The sequence below is a fragment of the Lolium perenne genome, chromosome 4, assembly GCF_019359855.2.
Source record: "Lolium perenne isolate Kyuss_39 chromosome 4, Kyuss_2.0, whole genome shotgun sequence".
NCBI classification, from domain to species: Eukaryota; Viridiplantae; Streptophyta; class Magnoliopsida; order Poales; family Poaceae; genus Lolium; species Lolium perenne.
Window position 1 is genome coordinate 183,373,582 of NC_067247.2, and position 17,712 is coordinate 183,391,293.

Sequence of the window (17,712 nt, forward strand, 5' to 3'; positions counted from 1 at the left end):
TAAATTTGCTTTGAATTTGCCTCTTGAAGCTCTCTTTTGCTTCAAATACTATTTCCCGCGAATGGATTATTAAAACTGCTGAGCCCATCTTAATGGCTATAAAGAAAGAACTTCTTGGGAGATAACCCATGTGTTATTTTGCTACAGTACTTTGTTTTATATTTGTGTCTTGGAAGTTGTTTACTACTGTAGCAACCTCTCCTTATCTTAGTTTAGTGTTTTGTTGTGCCAAGTAAAGCCGTTGATAGAAAAGTAAGTACTAGATTTGGATTACTGCGCAGTTCCAGATTTCTTTGCTGTCACGAATCTGGGTCCACCTCCCTGTAGGTAACTCAGAAAAATATGCCAATTTACGTGCGTGTTCCACAGATATGTACGCAACTTTTATTAGTTTTGAGTTTTCTGATCTGAGCAACGGAAGTATTTATTAGAAATTCGTCTTTACGGACTGTTCTGTTTTGACAGATTCTGCCTTTTATTTCGCATTGCTTCTTTCGCTGTGTTGGGTGGATTTCTTTGTTCCATTACCTTCCAGTAGCTTTGAGCAATGTCCAGAAGTGTTAAGAATGATTGTGTCACCTCTGAACATGTGAGTTTTTGATTATGTACTAACCCCTCTAATGAAGTTTATGAGAAGTTTGGTGTGAAGGAAGTTTTCAAGGGTCAAGAGAGGAGGATGATATACTATGATCAAGAAGAGTGAAAGCTCTAAGCTTGGGGATGCCCCGGTGGTTCATCCCTGCATATTTCAAGAAGACTCAAGCATCTAAGCTTGGGGATGCCCAAGGCATCCCCTTCTTCATCGACAAATTATCAGGTTCCTTCTCTTGAAACTATATTTTTATTCGGTCACATCTTATGTGCTTTGCTTGGAGCGTCGGTTTGTTTTTGTTTGTGTTTGAATAAATTGGATTACATCATGCTTGTGCTGGAGAGAGACACGCTCCGCTGGTTCGTATGAACACATGTGTTCTTAGCTCATAATATTCATGGCGAAGTTCCTCTTCGTTAAATTGTTATATGGTTGGAATTGGAAAATGATACATGTAGTAATTGCTATTAATGTCTTGGGTAATGTGATACTTGGAAATTATTGTGCTCATGTTTAAGCTCTTGCATCATATACTTTGCACCCATTAATGAAGAAATACATAGAGCATGCTAAAATTTGGTTTGCATATTTGGTTCCTCTAAGGTCTAGATAATTTCTAGTATTGAGTTTGAACAACGAGGAAGACGGTGTAGAGTCTTATAATATTTTCAATATGTCTTTTATGTGAGTTTTGCTGCACCGGTTCATCCTTGTGTTTGTTTCAAATAACCTTGCTAGCCTAAAACTTGTATCGAGAGGGAATACTTCTCATGCATCCAAATACTTGAGCCAACCACTATGCCATTTGTGTCCATCATACCTACCTACTACATGGTATTTCCTGCCATTCCAAAGTAAATTGCTTGAGTGCTACCTTTAAACAATTCAAAATTTATCACCTCTGATTTGTGTCAATGTTTTATAGCTCATGAGGAAGTATGTGGTGTTTATCTTTCAATCTTGTTGGGCAACTTTCACCAATGGACTAGTGGCTTCATCCGCTTATCCAATAATTTTGCAAAAAGAGCTGGCAATGGGATTCCCAGTCCCAAATTAATTAACAAAAATAGACACTCCTCCATGGTATGTGATTGTTGGACGGCACCCGAAGGATTCGGTTAGCCATGGCTTGTGTAAGCAAAGGTTGGGAGGAGTGTCATCATCATAATAAAACTAAAATAAAAAGGCACTCCTTCATGGTATGAGATTGTTGGCAGGCACCCGAGGATTCGGTTAGCCATGGTTTGTGAAAGAAAGGTTGGAAGGAGTGCCACCCAAAATAAAATAAAATGGGAGCCGCTCTTTGAAGGTTTGTCTGGCAAGGGGGTTAGAGTACCCGCTACCATTCGTTGACAACAACATACACCTCTCAAAACTTTATTTTTATGCTCTCTTTATGTTTTCAAAATAAAAGCTCTAGCACAAATATAGCAATCGATGCTTTTCCTCTATGGAGGACCATTCTTTTACTTTCATTGTTGAGTCAGTTCACTTATTTCTCTCCACCTCAAGAAGCAAACACTTGTGTGAACTGTGCATTGATTCCTACATATTTGCTTATTGCACTTATTATATTACTCTATGTTGACAACATCCATGAGATATACATGTTACAAGTTGAAAGCAACCGCTGAAACTTAATCTTCCTTTGTGTTGCTTCAATACCTTTACTTTGAATTATTGCTTTATGAGTTAACTCTTATGCAAGACTTAATTGATGCTTGTCTTGAAGTGGTATTCATGAAAAGTCTTTGCTTTATGATTCACTTGTTTACTCATGTCATATACATTGTTTTGATCGCTGCATTCACTACATATGCTTTACAAATAGTATGATCAAGGTTATGATGGCATGTCACTCCAGAAATTATCTGTGTTATCGTTTTACCTGCTCGGGACGAGCAGAACTAAGCTTGGGGATGCTGATACGTCTCCGACGTATCGATAATTTCTTATGTTCCATGCCACATTATTGATGTTATCTACATGTTTTATGCACACTTTATGTCATATTCGTGCATTTTCTGGAACTAACCTATTAACAAGATGCCGAAGTGCCAGTTCCTGTTTTCTGCTGTTTTTGGTTTCAGAAATCCTAGTAACGAAATATTCTCGGAATCGGACGAAATCAACGCCCAAGTTCCTATTTTCACCGGAAGCATCCAGAACACCCGGGAATGACCAGAGGGGGGGCACTGGGCCCCCAGACCATAGGCCGGCGCGGCCCAGGCCCTGGCCGCGCCGCCCTATGGTGTCATCGCCCCTTCGACCCTCCTGCGCCGCCTCTTCGCCTATATAATGCCCCTGGATCGAAAACCCTGATACGTTCGACGAAAACCACAGAAACCTTCCAGAGCCGCCGCCATCGCGAGGCCAAGAACTGGGGGACAGGAGTCTCTGTTCCGGCACGCTGCCGGAGCGGGGAAGTGCCTCCGGAAGGATTCTCCATCGACACTGCTGCCATCTCCACCGCCATCTTCATCACCGCTGCTGCTCCCATGAGGAGGGAGTAGTTCTCCATCGAGGCTCGGGGCTGTACCGGTAGCTATGTGGTTCATCTCTCCCATGTACCTCAATACAATAATCTCATGAGCTGCTTTACATGATTGAGATTCATATGAGTTTGTATCACAATTTATCTATGTGCTACTCTAGCAATGTTATTCAAGTAGTTTTATTCCTCCTGCACGTGTGTAAAGGTGACAGTGTGTGCACCGTGTTAGTACTTGGTTTATGCTATGATCATGATCTCTTGTAGATTGCGAAGTTAACTATTGCTATGATAATATTGATGTGATCTATTCCTCCTACATATGCATGAAGGTGACAGTGTGCATGCTATGCTAGTACTTGGTTTAGTCTTTTGATCTATCTTACACTAAAGGTTACTAAAATATGAGCATTATTGTGGAGCTTGTTAACTCCGGCATTGAGGGTTCGTGTAATCCTACGCAATGTGTTCATCATCCAACAAAAGTGTAGATTATGCATTTATCTATTCTGTTATGTGATCAATGTTGAGAGTGTCCACTAGTGAAAGTGTAATCCCTAGGCCTTGTTCCTAAATACTGCTATCACTGCTTGTTTACTGTTTTACTGCGTTACTACTGCTGCAATACTACCACCATCAATTACACGCCAGCAAGCTATTTTCTGGCAACGTTGCTACTGCTCATATATATTCATACCACCTGTATTTCACTATCTCTTCGCCGAACTAGTGCACCTATTTGGTGTGTTGGGGACACAAGAGACTTCTTGCTTTGTGGTTACAGGGTTGCATGAGAGGGATATCTTTGACCTCTTCCTCCCTGAGTTCGATAAACCTTGGGTGATCCACTTAAGGGAAAACTTGCTGTTGTTCTACAAACCTCTGCTCTTGGAGGCCCAACACTGTCTACAGGAAAGGAGGGGGAACGTAGACATCAGCGGCGTTGTGATTTCTGTTCGACCCACTGTCAACTGCTTCGACGTTAAGCTTCCTGACTCAGTTCAAGGATGGCGCAAGAAGTGGTTGTACATTCAGGAGGAGAACCATGGATGTGCGGAGGACAACATCCCGCCTTTTGATGGTGCCGAGAAGATTTTCCGCCGCCGCTCCTGGGACGCGGAGGCCACCGAAGAAGAACGGGTGTCGACAGAAGCCCTGATGGCTCGTATCCACGAGTTGCAAAATACTCGCGGCAAGGAGTTATCGGGTATCCAAATTACTGCATATTTTCTTAGGACTAGAGTGCAGCCGCTTCAGGCTCGCAAATATCCTCTATGGAGATATGCTGGCAGCGAGGATGTAGATCGACTGTCGGTGGATTTGGAGGTCAAAGACTTGGAAAAGCTTGTTCGAAAAATCTCATCTCTCAACAAAAAAGATCCTGTCCCTGCTTCTTGTCGTGTAAAACCTTTCAGTGCCGCCAATCCACTCCCCCAGGTAATCTTTGCCTATTGTCTTGTTGTTGCTTTGCTAACTGTTTTGTAACTCCTTTTCTGACGTCTCTCCCTATATTTTTTTTTTGCACAGGATCATCCAGATCTTGTTTCGCTTCCTCCTCTCCCTGAAGGTGGAGAAGTCGAAGAAAGGGCGATTGTCACTGATGACAATCAAGAAGCCCCATCTTTTGTGAATGAACCCGTAGATTCTCGAAAATCTGCGGGTTCTTCCGAAGGCACTGCGTCGGCACAATCTCCTCCTCCCGCTGTCTCCCCAATAGGCAAAAAGGAAGAGGAAAGATGTCGAAGATTCCGGCACTTCCAAAGCCGAAGAAGTTGATCCTTCACGTCAGAAGGCAGCTTACGATCCTTATCTTGAATCCCTCGTCAGCTCGTAAGTCATTTTTACTTCTCCTTATTTCTGTACTCGAAATGTTTATCTTGTCTTGCTTTTTTATGCTGTCGATATTTAATCACAGCGATGATGAGGAAGAAATACCAACTGTTGACGTGGCTCCTCGGACGAGCACGTCACATACTTTACTTGCCTCGGACACGTTAGTTGAAGGAGAAGAATCCTCGCCTCCTCAACGAGACGTCATCACCACTACTCCGCCATCAAGCCCCCTTGCTCCTTCACCAAAAAGGACAAGGATTGAGACGATCACTGAGCCTGCCCCTCAATTGGGTAGCTCTTCTACCCTGCTCTTGGATGATGTAAGTTTTTTCATTTTCGTGCCGCTATCTATATTTCCTCTATTTTGCTTTTTCACGCCTTCACTCTGTTTTCATACTGGTATTTCTCTTTCTTTGTTCTTCTTTGACAGCCCATGATCAAAGAGCTTATCCACATCGGATCCCAATTCATTGGGTACCGTGAGTATGCCAACAGAGCTGAAGGTAATAACTTTTTTGCTGTCGTTGTTTTTGACTTCTTGCTCCTGTCATTTGTCGCAACTTTTTTGACCTTTCTTGTTTTTCTTTTTTATTTCGACAGAGAAACTTGCAGAGGCCAACAAGCGTGCCGACGCACTTGCTCAGAAACTAGAGCAAAGTGAAGCGGCTCGCAAGAAAGCCGAACTTGTTGCTAGCGAAGCTAAAACAGAGGCTGATGAAGCCAAAGCAAAAGCTGCTAGTGTCGAGGAACTGCAGAAAAGACTTGAGGATGCTGAATCTGCTTTAAACGAGCATAAAGCTGCACAGGCTGCTCGTGAGCAGGGGATCCTCAAGCGCCTAAAATCACAAAGTCGACGCACTCAAAGTAATATTATTGATCTCTTCTATTTTTATGAGACCCGCTGTTTCTTGTTTTTGACCAACGTTTTGTTTCCTGTGGTAGGCCAAACAAACCAAGAGTTTGATCTGGAGAATCCCGTCAATGATCCTCTCCTTGACGCACTTTCTTATCTGGAGCTTCATGGATCCGAAATTCGTGAAGGCGTGGCAAATGCTAGTGCAGGACTGTCGACGCTGTTCCCCTACTTCTTCCCGAAGAAAGAGGAGCCCCCGACTTTCCTTGCCCTTGCCAAGAGCTTCAATTCATCAGAGGACCTTGGACTGAAGATGCGCCAGGAAAACATGAAGATTGCTGTCGAGAGTACTGTTGCCCTGGTCGCTGACAGCCAACAAACTGTTGATTGGATGAAGGTTGGCGACACCGATCAGATAGAGCAGTCAAGATGGAGGTCGTTGATTAAGGCAGCCAAGCCCAACACGAAGAAAATCCTGGCCTATCTTGGGATCAAACCAGCTTCAACTCCTAGCTCATCAAGGCCGGAGGCCTAGTTGCATGCCTCTTTGTTTTTTCGTTCTCTGTTTCTTTTGCCCTTGTCGCCAATTTAGCTGTGGCGACAATTATCCTGGTAGTCCTTTAGGAGAAACTTCTTTTGTAATGCCTATGTAAATATTTCTAGAAATTAATGAAATTCCCTCTGGCACTATCATTGATCCTGGCGCTTTCTTTTCCAGTTAATATTTGACAACTATTCGACCAATCCTTGCTCTGTCGATGCTTCTCCCGCTTCTTCCTTCTCGAAGAAAATGCCAATTGCTGATAACCCTCTCGAAGGTTCTTCAAGCAAACATTCGTCAGAAGATTTGCAAGAACTTCGACAGCAACTTCAATCCATGAAGAAGCAAACTCTCGCAATGATGGAACAGTCTCGAAAAGCATCTGAACAAGAAAAACTTGCTCTCCAACAAACCAAAGAAGCTGTGGCTGCCAAGGATACTGCTGTATTGGAAGCAAAGGGAGCCACTACCCGAGAAAATAGCATGCTCGAGCTAATGTTGGAGGCTAGCACAGATATGTTAGGTATGTTTTTCTAATCTCGCAATGCCTCCTCCTTACTTTGCTGTGCCCCCCTTCAAATTTTTTGCCTTGTCGCTTTAATAGGCTCAGTTCTTGATGCTGCCGCCGAAGATCGAAGAGTACTTGAGAGAACAAATCTTCTCGTCAATCTTTCCCTTAACCATGGCTGTTTATTCTGGGCCTCCCCTGAACGAACCCAGCAAATTGTCAGGTTTCAAGATCGTGCTTGCCAAGTGCGCGAATTTCTCAATTTTTGCACGACAACATTAACCCTTGTTTACAAAACTCTGTTTCCTCGGAATGAAATTTCAAAGACTCTTCCTGAATTGATGGAGGTTTTCAGAGATGCTCCCCGCATTCATAATTTTGTGCGAGCTCAGTTGACTGCTGGAGCAAGGTTCGCCATGATTATGATAAATATTTGCCATCCAAAATTAGACCTGGCGAAGATTGTTGCTGATTGCCTGGCCAAGAAATCGCGGCGAAAAAATGACATTGACTCGATCAATGAGATGGTAACTCCTGTGGCTGAGTCGATGATAGATGAACTCCTTCGGATGGACTCAGAATTCTTCATCAAGGGGTCCTATGCTGAGCATAAAACAACCAGAGGCTTGTCCATAGATAGTATTCTAGGTTTTGACTGATTTGTACTATATTGAACAACATTATGTCTGTATCTTTTTTGATTCCCGAAGAAATTTGTTGTATATTGTTAACTGCTCTGTATTGTTGGAGTCTCCGAGCCTTCTGGCTAGAGTTGTACTGTTTTTTCCATCTCGAAGATTTTTCCTCCTGTCGTAATAAGATATCTCTGTTTTTTCATTGATGGGTGGAAAGCCCCCGAGTGTCATGGTGTCAAAGTTCTATATTTTTGTTGCGAGGTTCTTGGACCAAAGCAATAAGTTTTTGGCGCGTACACTATATTTATAATTTTATTAGCTTCCGATATTTGGCGAGGTATTTAGTGTACCAAGGCGAAATATTTTGGTAAGTCTAATATGTCTATATTGTATGTATTTTGAAAACTTGAAGGCAATAAGCCCCCGAGCGTGTCGAAGAATAAGAAATATATCTCCACTATCTTTATTATATTGCAGCACTGCGAGCACGCCTCATTAAAAACCTTTCCGGCCCCACTCGGTGCCCCGAAAAGGAAAAGAGTGCGTCTGAAAACTCGCGGGCGTTTCAGTACATTGTATTTTTACAAAAGAGGACTATATTTCGACTCTAGGCGTAGAACCGCCTGAGCTGTGCTACGTTCCAGGGGTTTTTCTCGGGAACCCCCGTCTTCTTGTCCTTGATCCTGTATGCGCCTCCGTCGATGATTTCTGTGACAACGTAAGGTCCCAACCATGGCGACTCGAGTTTTTCAGTGCGCTCTTGATTGAGTCGCAGAACTAAGTCTCCGACTTGAAAAGATCTTGATCTCAAACGTCGACTGTGGTAATTTTTCAGGTCCTGCTGATATTTGGTTACCCTTGATAATACTTCGTCTCGAGCTTCATCGAGTGCGTCGACGTCGTCTTCCAATGCCTTCCTGGAAGCTTCTTCATTATACTCTGTGACTCTAGGGGAGTCGTGCTCTATTTCTATTGGCAGTACTGCCTCTGCTCCATGAACAAGGAAAAACGGGGTCTCCTGTGTCGCTGTATTTGGTGTTGTTCGGATGCTCCACAACACACTTGGTAGTTCTTCTGGCCAGGTATGTCGAGCTTTTTCCAGTGGTCCTAACAGGCGTTTCTTGATGCCATTGCAGATGATGCCATTGGCTTTCTCGACTTGACCATTGGTTTGAGGATGTGCAACTAACGCGAAGTGCAATTTGATACCTACCTCTGCACAATATGCCTTGAACTCCTTTGACGTAAAGTTGCTGCCATTGTCTGTAACGATGCTATGAGGTACTCCAAATCGAAAAACGATGTCCTTCACGAATTTTATTGCTGATGCTGCATCTGGTGAATTTATCGGCTTTGCTTCTATCCACTTGGTGAATTTGTCGACAGCAACCAGCAAGTACTCATATCCTCCTGGCGAAGCTTTATGTAATTTGCCCACCATATCAAGTCCCCATTGGGCAAAAGGCCACGACAATGGTATTGGTGTTAGCTCTGCTGCTGGAGAGTGAGGTTTTGCGGCAAACCTTTGACACGCGTCGCAAGTTCTTACTATTTCCTTGGCGTCCTCTATTGCTGTCAACCAGTAGAATCCTGCTCGAAAAACCTTGGCTGCAATAGCTCGACTACTTGCATGGTGGCCACATATTCCTTCGTGTACATCCTTCAGAATTATTCTTCCTTCTTCGGGTGTGACACACCTTTGCAGGATGCCTGATATACTTCGCTTGTATAATTCCCCTTTGATCACTGTAAAAGCTTTAGATCGTCGAATGACTCGCCTTGCTTCAACTGGATCATCGGGTATTTCTTTCCTGAGGATGTATGATATATATGCTTGCATCCAAGGAATTTATACCATCATCACAAGCTCTTGGTCCTCTTCATCCTCCGTGGTTTCTTTGAAGGGTGCCGAAGTTTTCTCTTCTTTTGCTTTTTTCTGCACCTTTTTTGGCTTCGTGGATCTCTCCGCTATTTCTTCCCAAAATACTCCTGGCGGGATTGGGAGGCACTGCGACCCGATGTTTGCGAGAATGTCGGCTTCATCATTGCTCAATCTACTGATGTGATTTACCTCGCATCCATCAAACAGCTTCTCAAGCTCATTGTACACCTCCTTGTATGCCATCATGCTATCATTGACTGCATCACATTGGTTCATAACTTGCTGAGCCACCAATTGTGAGTCGCCAAAGATTTTTAGTCGAGTTGCGCCGCAAGCTTTCGCCATCTTCATCCCGTGTATGAGGGCTTCATATTCTGCCTCATTGTTAGATGCATTAGGGAACGTCATCCGAAGGACGTACTTCAACTTGTCGCCTTCAGGCGATATGAGTACTACTCCTGCGCCAGCTCCTTCTACTCTCTTGGACCCGTCGAAGTTCATAGTCCAGGTTCTCGACAAATCTGGGGGTCCCGTGTTTTGTAGCTCCATCCATTCTGCAATGAAATCTGGCAGAACTTGCGACTTGATTGCCTTTCTTTTTTCATACGTGATGTCCCGAGGGGAAAGTTCTATTCCCCAAAGGGAGACACGCCCTGTAGCTTCTGGATTGTTCAGTATATTTGAGAGAGGTGCTTCGTTGACTACTATTATCGGGTGTGCCGAAAAATAGTGGCGCAACTTCCTTGCCGTTGCAATTACTCCATATGCTAGTTTTTGGTACTGCGGGTACCGCTGTTTAGAAGGCGACAAAACTTCGCTGATGAAATATACTGGCCTTTGCACTCCGTGGAGTTTTCCTTCTTCTTCTCTTTCGACAACTAGCACCGTGCTCACCACTTGGGGCGTGGCTGCAATATACAGCAGGAGAGGTTCCTTTTCCTTCGGCGCCACCAAAATTGGTGGTGTCGAGATTGTGCGCTTCAAATCCTCGAAAGCTCTGTCGGCCTCTTCGTTCCATTGGAATTTATCTCCTTGCTTTATCAGAGCGTAGAATGGTAACGCTTTTTCTCCCAGCCTGGCGACGAATCTGCTCAAAGCTGCGACTCGCCCAGTTAGCTGCTGTATTTCTTTCAACTTTGTTGGCTTCCTCATTGTTACGATGGCTTGTATCTTATCGGGATTTGCTTCAATCCCTCTTGCTGAGACTAGAAACCCCAGAAGTTCTCCTGCTGGGACGCCAAAAGAACACTTCATCGGGTTCAACTTCAGGCAGAATTTGTCAAGGTTATCAAAAGTTTCCTTGAGATCCTCGATCAGTGTTGCCCCCTTTTTTGACGTTATGACGACATCGTCGATGTATACTTGCACGTTTTTCCCAATCTGTGTTGCCAAACACTTCTGCATAATCCTCTGATATGTTGCTCCCGCATTTTTTAGACCAAAGGGCATTGTTCTGTAGCAAAACACGCCGTAAGGTGTAATAAACGCTGTCTTTACTTCATCTTCTTCTTTCAATCTGATCTGGTTATAACCAGAATATGCGTCCAGGAAGGAAAGACGTTCACATCCAGCCGTGGAGTCGATAATTTGATCGATCCTCGGGAGGGGAAAGTGATCCTTTGGACAATGTTTATTGAGACACGTAAAGTCGACGCACATGCGAAGGACCTTAGTGTTTTTCTTCGGCACCAACACAGGATTTGCTACCCATGTGGCTTCTGTAAATATCTCTTTGATAAAACCAGCTTCTCGTAGCCGATCGATTTCTGACAGCATGGCTTTGCGGTTTGGCTCCGAAAAACGCCGCAAAGGTTGTTTGATTGGTCTCGCTAATGGATCCAAGTTTAGGTGGTGCTTGGCAAGTTCCCTGGGTACTCCTGGCATGTCAGCTGGACACCATGCGAAGATCTTCCAGTTCTCACGGAGGAACTCGACGAGCGCGCTTTCCTATGCGAGGTCCATGTCGTTTGCGATGGATGTCGTCTTTTTCGGGTCTGTCGGGTGAATCTGCACCTCCTTAGAATTTTTCTCTGTATTGAAAGTTGATTCTTTGTTTGGCCTTCCAACGTCTGGCAGCACGTCGTAGTCAGTCATACTCCTTGACGCCAGGTACTCAGCTTGCATCCCGAAAGTTTCTGATATCCGGTGAAAATCCTTATCGCATTTATCGGCTAAGGCGAAGCTTCCTTTGACTGATTGGTCCCTTTGGTCCAGGCAACCTCCACAACAGGTATGTATAATGTGGCACCGCCATAAATCTAGCATATGCTGGTCGTCCCAACAGAGCGTGGTATTGCGACGGAAAATCCACGACTTCAAATTCCAGCCTCTCGATTCTATAATTCTCTCGGGTTCCAAACTGAACGTCGAGATTGATCTTTCCCAATGGATAACTTGGTTTCTCCGGTGTGATACCATGGAACCTTGTGTCCGTTGGCTTCAAGTTTGCTAGGGATATGTTCATGTTCCTTAATGTATCTGCATACATGAGGTTTAAGCTGCTGCCGCCATCTATGAACACTCGAGAAACATCGAATCCCGCAATTACTGCTGGCAAGATAAGTGCTGACTGCCCTGGTCGAGGAACTTGCTACGGATGATCTGCTATGGTGAAGCCAATATCTTGCCCTGACCAGTTGAGATACTCGACTGTTGGTGGAGGCATTTTTTCTGCCATAAACACCTGTCGTGAGATTACTTTCTGAGCTCTATTGGATGGCCTTCCCTTCTGAATCATCGACACCGCTCCGTTGGAGTTAGGATCAACATAAGGTGGTGGTGGAGGTGCTGCCGCTATTCTGAGCTGATGCCGATTGTCGTCTGTAATTGCGGGAGGAGGCGGCAAGTGAATCTCGCTCCTGGGTTCTCGAGGATTTCTCTGTGTTGCCCACGCGTTAGCGTGCTCTGCATACCTTAGCATTGCCTGAAAATTTCGACAGACTTTCTGCAGGTGCCCTGACTGTCTTTTACCGTTGCTGTCGAGGAAAAAGTGCATCTGACACGGCCCATTCATCATCTCTTCAGGGGACACGAAAGGCCTTGGGAACCTAGGCCCGCTATTTTGCCTGTTGTTGCGAGAATCATCCCTGTTATCACCTCGCTGTTCACTTCTTCTCTGATAATCATCTCTGTCGTTTCCTCCTGTGTTTGCCCGAAAACCTGCCGAAATTTGCCCGGGAGCGTCATAGTTCGGGTACTGCCGAGGAAATCGTCGCCTCGGTTGATAATTTCGACCACGGTCCTCCTCTGGCGACCTGTGCCGTTTGTTGTGGACAGCATCTTCTCCATCTGCCCATCTGTTTGCTATCTCCATTAACGCGGATACTGTCTTTGGATTGGTCCTTCCCAAGTCCTCGACAAAATCTCCATGCCTGATTCCTGCGACAAACGCATCTATTGCTCTCTCGTCAGATATATTTTCTACCGAGTTTTTGATGATGTTCCACCTTTGGATATATTTTCTCATTGGCTCATCTGGCTTTTGTCGACATGCTCTCAACTCCTCTAACGACGCAGGTTTTTTGCACGTGGATCTGAAGTTCTTGACGAACACGTCCTCGAAGCTTTCCCAGCTGTCGATAGATCCTGGAGTAAGTTTCTTTATCCAAGATCGTGCGGCTCCACTCAAATGCACCTGGATGCTTTGCATAGCTATTGCCCTGGTTCCTCCTGTGAGCTTCACTGTCTCGAGATAATCAACTAGCCAATCCTCTGGATCTTGAAGGCCGTCGAACTTCTTGAAGTTGTCGGGTAACTTGAATCCTGAAGGGACTTGAGTTTTTCGGACTCTCCTCGTGAAACACGGCAAGCCACACATATCTTCGTCGTTAAGCTCTGGGGATTGTCGCTGTTCCCTTCTGCTTTGCCGCGCTCTGTCGACCCTTACCTATGCTGCCGTGTCTCTTGCTCCACTTGGTCCTTCAGGTGCTGCCGCTGTTGCTGCTGCAGGTCGTGGACTATTTTGTCTTGCCGCTCCTTCGGGAGGCGTTGATACAAACGCTGTCCCCATAGATCCAACTCCTGCTACCGCCATATTGTATAGTGTTTCCCTTGGATCACCTGGCGGTGGTTTAGATGCGAGGATAAAAGCATGTGTCGCCATGTACCCAGCCTCTGGTGTCTTAGGGATGATGTTTCCTCTTGTATCTATCGACATAAAGGACATGTCGAGGTTTTGGACCAAGTGCTCTCTTTCTGCTTCGGGTATATGTTGCAACCTTGATCTTGCTCTGTTCCGCGCCTCCCTATGGCTATCACCCGAAGTTCTAGATTGTCGACTTAGATCTGCCCTTCTCCTGCTAGATGCAGAAGCTGCCTCCTTTCTTCTGTTTAACTCAGCTGTCTGTTTTTCCAATTCTCTTGAAGCTCGTGCGAGCCTATATTGATATGCTTGCAATTCCTCTGGTGTGGCTGTGGTGGCCATTGGTTCTGAACCGTTCATAGCTCTCGCGGCTCTATCCCACGCTGCTTGCGAAAGTTGAACTCTGTCTCGCGGCTGTGGCCCAACGTATTTGTTGCCCAGGCCTTGTCGTAGATTGGAGGGATCGACGTATGGATTTCCCAGATCGTCGAAAGCCTCAGATGTTTCCTCTTGATCCTCAATGGCATAAATCTGATGATATTTTGTATTCAGATCTATGTTGGGTTTGGTGACATCATCGTTGAGATTGATGAAGACCTTGCCCACTGTGATAGATTTGTCGATGAAGTCGTAACTGTCGACATCGCTTGAGCCATCGCTTATATATGAGTCCGCAGATGACCCAAACGACATGTCGCTGAAGATCTTGGTGAGTTTCTCTCTTGCTCTGGTGCTGACGTAGCGTGTCGACGAAGTTTCTTCTTCTCCTGATTCGGTTGACGATGTATAGCTTGAAAAATCGGAATCGACCGCCGACGATCCCGACGAAATCGGAATTTCGACACGATACGATCCTTCCTTCTCGACGCGAAAGCGAAACCTTCCGAACGTCATCTCCATAGGCTCCGCCAGATATGCATATGCATCCAAATGGGAGGGTGGGTGAGGAACAAAATCGACAGGACCAGCAGCGATCTGTTTACCTCGATCCATTGCGTTGCTTGCAGTTGATGATGTCGAAGATCTTGAACGTGCCATCGAGATCAGATCCTTACGCCTCTAGTCCCCACGGTCGGCGCCAATTGACAAGGTATCAACTTGTCAATGCCTATGGATTGTAGGCTAGGGTTTAGTTGGAAGTAGAGGGCAAGTAGATCTCGAAGGTTTCAGCCGAAAAGTACTCGATGATTATGAAAACTAGGGTTTGTAAACAATGATTCGATGATCTCTGTGTCCCTCGACTCCCCCTTATATAGGAAGCGGAGCCGAAGGATTCGTGTAGTACAAGTTACATAGTCCGGGAAGGTTTCTAACTCATCCCGCAAGATTACAAATAACAATTCCTATTACAACTCTATCTTTCCTTAAATACATCTTGGGCTTCCGAATCTTCTTATTCTTCGAGTAGTGAGCCTTCAGTAAACCCCGGGTACTATCTTCGGCAGGCCCATTTGGGATGCCTATGTCACCTGCCGGTTGCCACAATACAATAATGATCATCTCATACATATTCATCATCACATTATGGCCATATCACATCACCAAACCCTGCAAAAACAAGTTAGACGTCTCTAATTTGGTTTGCATATTTTACGTGGTTTAGGGTTTTCGAGAGAGATCTAATCTACCTACGAACATGAACCACAACGTTGATACTAATGTTTTCAATAGAAGAGTAAATTGAATCTTCACTATAGTAGGAGAAACAGACACCCGCAAAGCCTCTTATGCAATACAAGTTGCATGTCGAACGAGGAACAAGTCTCATGAACGCGGTCATGTAAAGTTAGTCCGAGTCGCTTCATCCCACTATGCCACAAAGATGCAAAGTACTCAAACTAAAGATAACAAGAGCATCAACGCCCACAAAACCATTGTGTTCTACTCGTGCAACCATCTATGCATAGACACGGCTCTGATACCACTGTAGGATAATGTTGCATAGAAAAAAAAAATTCTACCGCGAACACGCAATCCAAGCCAAGATGCAATCTAGAAGACGGTAGCAACGAGGGGTTTATCGAGTCTCACCCTTGAAGAGATTCCAAAGCCTACAAGAGGAGGCTCTTGTTGCTGCGGTAGACGTTCACTTGCCGCTTGCAAAAGCGCGTAGAAGATCTTGATCACGATCCCTCCGGCGCCACGAACGGGCAGCACCTCCGTACTCGGTCACACGTTCGGTTGTTGATGAAGACGACGTCCACCTCCTGTTCCAGCGGGCAGCGGAAGTAGTAGCTCCTCTTGAATCCAACAGCACGACGGCGTGGTGTCGGTGGCGGTGGAGAACTCCGGCGGAGCTTCGCTAAAGCACGCGGGAGCTATGGAGGAGAGGGGGCGGCTAGGGTTTGGGAGGGGGTGGCCGGCCACTTGGGGGGTGCGGCCAGGTGGTGGTCTTAAGGTGGCCGGCCCCCTCCCCTTGTCCCTCATTATATAGGTGGAAGCCCCAAGGGTTGGACTACAAGTCTCCGAATAAGACCCGAACCCAAAACCTTCCATATGATAGGGAAACCTACCCAAGCTAGGACTCCCACTAGAGGTGGGAGTTCCACCTTCCATGGAAGGGGTGGCCGGCCCCCCTTGGGGGAGTCCACTTGGGACTCCTCCCCCTCTAGGGTTGGCCGGCCATGGAGGTGGAGTCCCTCCGGGACTCCACCTTCCTTGGTGGTTTCTTCCGGACTTTTCTAGAACCTTCTAGAACCTTCCATAGAACCTTCCGCATCATTTTAATTCACATAAAATGACATCCTATATATGAATCTTATTCTCCGGACCATTCCGGAACTCCTCGTGATGTCCGGGATCTCATCCGGGACTCCGAACAAATATTCGAACTCCATTCCATATTTCAAGTACTACCATATCAACATCCAACCTTAAGTGTGTCACCCTACGGTTCGCGAACTATGCGGACATGGTTGAGTACTCACTCCGACCAATAACCAATAGCGGGATCTGGAGATCCATAATGGCTCCCACATATTCAACGATGACTTTAGTGATCGAATGGACCATTCACATACGATACCAATTCCCTTTGTCACACGATATTTTACTTGTCCGAGGTTTGATCTTCGGTATCACTCTATACCTTGTTCAACCTCGTCTCCTGACAAGTACTCTTTACTCGTACTGTGGTATGTGGTCCCTTATGAACTTATTCATATGCTTGCAAGACATTAGACGACATTCCACCGAGAGGGCCCAGAGTATATCTATCCGTCATCGGGATGGACAAATCCCACTGTTGATCCATATGCCTCAACTCATACTTTCCGGATACTTAATCCCACCTTTATAACCACCCATTTACGCAGTGGCATTTGGTGTAATCAAAGTACCTTTCCGGTATAAGTGATTTACATGATCTCATGGTCATAAGGACTAGGTAACTATGTATCGAAAGCTTACAGCAAATAACTTAATGACGAGATCTTATGCTACGCTTAATTGGGTGTGTCCATTACATCATTCATATAATGATATAACCTTGTTATTAATAACATCCAATGTTCATGATTATGAAACTAATCATCCATTAATCAACAAGCTAGTTTAGAGGCATACTAGGGACTCTTTGTTTGTCTAGATATCGCACATGTACTAATGTTTCGGTTAATACAATTATAGCATGACATATAAACATTTATCATAAACATAGAGATATAAATAATAACCACTTTATTATTGCCTCTAGGGCATATCTCCTTCATTAATGCACAAGAATGCACTCACAATTTGCAGGAACCAGTGGAAGAAGAAATTGATGAACCTGAAAGCTCATTGGATGAAAAAGAGGAGGAAATTGATGAACCTGAAAGCTCATTGGATGAAAAAAAGAGGAGAGTGATGAACAAAAGGAGGAAGAATGGATTAGCTACCCATGCCAACCTTCTAATGAGAGTAACTCTTTATCTCTTACATTATTTGATTGTCCTCCATGCTTACCAAAGGAGGATGAATGTTATGTTCCTGTGGATTCTCTTGAAATATTCCCTATGAGTAAAACTTGTGAGAATAATTATGCTACTGTTATCTATGATAATCCATGCTATTTTAATAAATCTTATGATAATGCTTTGTTTGTGCCTGATGTCGAAATGCATGGTACTAAAGAGTTTTGCTTGGCAAATGTTTATGATAAATCTCTAGATGATGGTCCTATGTTACTTGATAATATTAATTGTACTAATAATGAAAATGGGATTGGAGAGATCTTGACTTTATCTAGGAGTCCCATATCTTTTGAGATTGATCAATCATCTTGTTATATTATTGATAAAAGTGGGTTTGAAAGTT